This window comes from Sarcophilus harrisii, chromosome 3 (genome assembly GCF_902635505.1).
Source record: "Sarcophilus harrisii chromosome 3, mSarHar1.11, whole genome shotgun sequence".
Lineage (NCBI taxonomy): Eukaryota > Metazoa > Chordata > Mammalia > Dasyuromorphia > Dasyuridae > Sarcophilus > Sarcophilus harrisii.
In genome coordinates, this window is record NC_045428.1 from 102,775,983 (window position 1) to 102,781,729 (window position 5,747).

The window sequence follows — 5,747 nt, forward strand, 5'->3', positions numbered from 1 at the left end:
ATTACAGAAAATTAGCAAAGTTGGGTATGCAGAAAGTCTTCTTATAGTAGTTTTTGGTGGGTAGCTTTTCTTCTTCTTCTTCTTCACTAGATATCTTCTAGGAAAGACTGGATGAGGTTTTGGGATTGATAGAGAATGATCTTTTTGTGTTTTGCAGTGAACAGGACAATCTCTGAGACCTCATTCAACTGTTTCTCTTTTTCTTTTTTTTTTTTTTTTCCTTTTTAATTCTAGGCTGAAAGATGCTTCCTTCTCTGCAACTTTTAACCTTTGTAAATAAATTCGATATCTTCCCCTAGTTTTCCTTTTAGATATTTCTTGACCTAAATTTCTGTACAATTGTGCTTTGACTTTCTCTTATCAATTTGACAAATAATTTTCTCCTGTGTTCTGCACACTAATCTTAGCAATATTATTGACATCTTAGTTTTCTTTCATTTGCACATCTACTTTAACTTTAGTTTAGCTTCAATATTTACTTCTATTCAGGTTACTCTAGTCTGTAAATTCTAGTCCACAAATATCTCCTAAATTCTAATCCCTCATTAATAAATTCCAATTAAACATTTCCTTCTATGTTAATTCTCAGAGTTAAGTCAAAATCAACATTTTTATGTCTAAATTCATTAACCTTGCACTAAATCCAAATGAGAAAGTTCAGGATTATTTTTCATACTTCTCACTTTTCCCTCCCCTCTGTCATTCATTTTATTAACTATTCCTGCTAAGTTTATGTCATCTGCAAATTTAATGACCATATCATTAATAGCTATAAGTTAAAAATATTGAACAATGTAGAGGCTCATCCCTAAAATTCTTACTGTTTCCTGATCATTCTTTCTCATCCCCTTTCCCTTTCTACATCTTTACTTATGATCATCCTACAATTTTCCCTGTCCTTGTTCCAATTTATTGTTGTTACTTCAACACATTTCCTTGAGGAATACATTCAAACAACTTGCTTCATTAAAATTTATTTGTCATTTCTAGTGGAAATAACCTTTCCCCACTCTGAACTCTTCCATTAGTTATTAGTTCAACTTTGTTATGTGACACATACTATGACATGTATTTGAATTTCTATTACCTTGTTTTGGTCAAAACTTATTTTTTATAACATCAAATTACCTTCTGTGACTTGTCAGTTGTCCTATGCAAAAGGCATGTATATGTTTCAATATATAGATATATAATGAGTAATATATGAATAAATGTAAATATAATATTGTAATTGTAATTAATTATAAAATACATTTGAATAAATAAATAACGAGTATAAATGGCACTTTATGGACATCAATTATATACACTATGTATATAGATATATAAAGTAATAGAATTGTATTAGATTATCATTAATGTTTCTTTCAGTGTTTTATGATTCAATAAACAGATGATTGAAGGAACAACTTGAATACTAAGTAGTTTATTAACATTCACTTAACACATAAGCTGCTTTAATGATCAAATATGTGCCAGGCACTATATATTTATGGATATCTACTGAGAAATTGACTGATGCTTACAAAACCAAAGTTATCTTAATTGCCTATCACACATATTCTCTCATATGAAATTTTAATTTCTTAATAAATTCAATAATATTTTAAGCAAGATCAGTACAACATAAAATAAAGTATATGTGGGTAGGAGAACTGTAGAGTGTTCTACAATTTGAAATTTGAGTAAATTGGAAGTAGTCTAGAAATTTGAATTTACAGATTAATCAGAATTGTTGATTTAAAGTCTCCTGTGTTTTTGCAAAAGTCATGAAATCCCTGTGTTTTGCCAGCATAAACTTGGACACAATTTGTTTTCACAATGCTTTCTAAAATTACTGTTATTAATATTTGATGTAAACTTTTCCTAGGTATTACTACATAACTTTTAACTTATGATAAGAGTTTGTCCCAGATTTTTAAACAGATAATAATGCTTCATTATACGCAATATCTACAGATGGATTTCAAAAGTTTCATTATATTTCAAATATATGGTCATAGATTTAATTATAATCACATACATATAAAATAGTTTTGTAAACATATGTATCCAATTTTAATGGTTCATATCAATTTTTCTCATATTGCTAGTGCATTTTAATTAAAATTAAAGAAATAATTTTGCTTTTTATTCAATTTTCATCACTTTTCTCTGAATTAAAAATACTAAGAAGAGAGGAGTCATTGAACATCCATAAGAATTAATAATAAATGTTTGATGTCTTTTTGCTCTAAGTAACTGTATCATCACCAAACTTTTAAACTCTTCATTTTATTATATTAATAAAATGTGTTGTATTAAAACAAAAGAAAATAAAAGCAAAGCACATTAATCTAAAAGAATTAATTAACATACATTTCTGAAAATGTAAGTTTCTCTATAATTTAAAAAACATTTTTCAAGCAGCAATTCCAAAAATATACATAGAAGAAAAATGTATTTCTCCCATGGACTGCTGAGGTAAGCAGAACTTTTAGGCAGATATAAAAAGATCAGTTTGTCAATGAAAATGCTGACAATTGCATTGCAAACAAGAAAGATTTTCTTTGCTCCAGAGCAAATGGAAGCAGTCTCTGATTACTGGGAACAGCATTACTTAGAGTGCTATGATTAAAAAAAAAATTTGGACAACTAGACTATATAATAAATAAATAAGTGTACATTGATAAGAGAGAGAAAACTGATAACCTCACAAATGGAACTTAAGTGACTAGTTGGAAGGAAAATTTAAAGTCTGATGCTTAAATCCACAAAATTCCAATGGGGCTATTCTGTTCTTGAAACTGGTGCAAAATTCCTGTTAAAGTCAGTGAAAATGTTAATCATATATGGAGATAGCTTCTTATGTAAATATCAACTTTTTAATTTTTTTCATAAGAATGCTTTCCTGCTCTCTCCCCATAAAATAAAAGAAACCAAAGTAAAGAAAAATAAAATTAGAATTAACTTTTAAAACCTTTAAACATGTTTTCAATGTTGGGGAAAATGAGTCTTTACTGGTTAAAAAAATAAAACAGCACTCTTGTGTTCTCTATTTCCCAAAGTATCTTTAAAAAAAAAACACTAACTTTTCATGCTAATCATCAGAATTCTTTATACCACAAATTTTGTGAACCAGGGTGTGCTGTGACAGGGGAGGGGAAGCAGAGAATCTAATATTTTTTTGATTACTTTATTCCAATACCAAAATTTAGATAAGAAATTTCTTCATTAAAGGTGGTTTGAAAACTGCTATGATCAGTGACACAAAATTATAATATTTACAAAGTTTTCTATTAACTCTCATATAAGATTTTGATTAAAGCATGATCATTGGAGAGATCAGGGGTGGACCCTGATTGTTGGAGAGATAAGGGATTTAAGATCTCATCTACATAGGTTGAAAACTTAAGGTGAAGAACTTTTCGTATGAAATCTGGTTGACACCCAATCTGTAATTTATGTTTTTAAAAAGGTGTCTAAAGAATAGAAAAACTTAATAATTTGATCAATATCACTCTGCTAAAATGTGTTAGATTTTGGAATTGATTCCAAGTCTTCCTAGTTCTGCCTCTCTATATAATATGTCACACAATTTCTGAAAAAAGAGAAATATATCAATTAGATTATAATTTGTATTCTATAAAGAGGAAAAAACAAGGCAGATAGTACAGAAGTCCTAAAACTGGAACAAGTGAATTGGAAGATCCATTTAATCTACATTCATCTTTCTATTGACTTGTTATAGAATCATAGATCCAAAGAAAAAAGGAAAGTTAAGAGTCCATATATTCTAACCTTATTCAAACCACACATTTAAAAACCAAGGGTCACAGATTTTATATGATCTGCCCAATGTCACTGAGGAAGTAAGTGTTGAAGGCAGCATTTGAGCCTAGGATTTCTATCCATTACTCCTCATGTGCTGTTGAAGAAGAAGAAGGATGAGTTTAATAAATACAAAGGACAAACATTGATAGACTCACAATTATTTAACAAATTATAGTTTACTAAGATTTTGTTTGCTTTGGCTTATTGTTCCCTTAGCAAGTCCAGAATGAATGGGTATTGAAGTACTATTATCTATTTTATAAATGAGGAAAATAAGGATTAGAAAAGTTAAGATTTATTTGGTGTCATAGAGCTAGTATATCAGAGCTAGACTTAGCTGACCATTATTTAGTTCTCCACCTCTCCTCTATACTATAGTGATTAATTTTACTGAGTAGAAGTGAATGCTAGTTCTTTGACCTGAATCATCTAGCCTAAGCAAAGTTAGATGCCTAATGAATATGAAAATACCTAAAGAATTAGAAAACGTTTAAATTCTCTAAGGCTCCCTGTTGGATACAAAACCAAAAATCTTTATTTTTATATTCAACAAGCTTAACTCACTGGTCTCCAGTTAACAGAAACAATTATTGCTTCTTTTCCTTCAAAGTCACTGCTGAGAGGATATTATACCTGAAAAATATTTCAATTTTATGGCTCTATCAATAAGGCATGCTCATGACTGTCTTGATACAATTCTACCAACATAGACTATTCTTTTGTTATGTCATATTTGACAATTTCATATGAATTAAAGCTTTTTTTTTTTTTAAATTTGAATATCCTTTGAAAATTAAAGTATTGGGGAATACTTACCATTACAAATTTTTATTACTTCCCTATACATTTTACATATCATATTTTTATTATTGATATTTGTTATAGGAATCATTGATTTTTTATCTTGAAATGAGAGATTATAAAAGATCAAATAAACAATATTGAATGTATAATTAAAATCTCTTTCACACACAAAATGAAACTAGCATGAAAGGAAAATTATTTTGGAAAAATATTTACTACCTATAAAATATATTTCAAATAAAATTATTTTGTTCAATATTCAAAAACCATTTATGACACCATTTTAAACAACAAAAAAATGGTTGGAAATGGCAAAAAATTTGATAAATTATTAGATCAATGCCTAGATAAAATAATTGTTTAATGTATTTATATTTGTATATTAATAGGTTTGTAATTTGGTATACTGTAACATATGAATGCAGTAGAATATTATTGTAATGTAAGAAATTAGTGTGGATCACAATATAACATTTTCACTTTTTTGTTGTTGTTTGCTTGCATTTTATTTTTTCTATTTTTTTCCTTTTTGATTTGATTTTTCTTGTGCAGCAAAGTAATCATATAAAAATGTTTGCAAATATTGGATTTAACATATTATACTATGTTTTACATCAGTGGTTCTAAAAGCATTGTCTAGAGAATACTGGGGATCTCTGAAACCTTTTTAGAGGGTCTACAAATTCAAAGAACATTTCTTCTTTGGGAAGAAGAGGGGTCAGTTTAGAGATTTTAAGTGTATAAGAGTGCAGTAATGTTGTAGCTGCTAGCTATATGCATTAAGAAAAATGTGTATTGGGGGTATATTTGTGTATTTCACATGTGTGAACTTGGGTACCTCATTTGAACTTCAGGGCCCCCAGTATTTGTTAGTGTAAAATTGTGTAAAATAGTGTAAAAGGTTGAAATAGATGACCTCTAATTTCTCTTTCAACTTTAAACCTATGCTTCTGTGATCCCAGAATTGATAAGATTTGCCAAATTAATGGAGGTTAATTTTTTTTAATTGAAGCAATTCAAATAAATTTTTACTGATTGAATCTGTTATTTCTTTGTTATACAAAATACTTCTATTAGTTCAGTTCTGCACTCTCTGCAACTTACAGAGAGTTGCAAGGAACTTGCTCCAT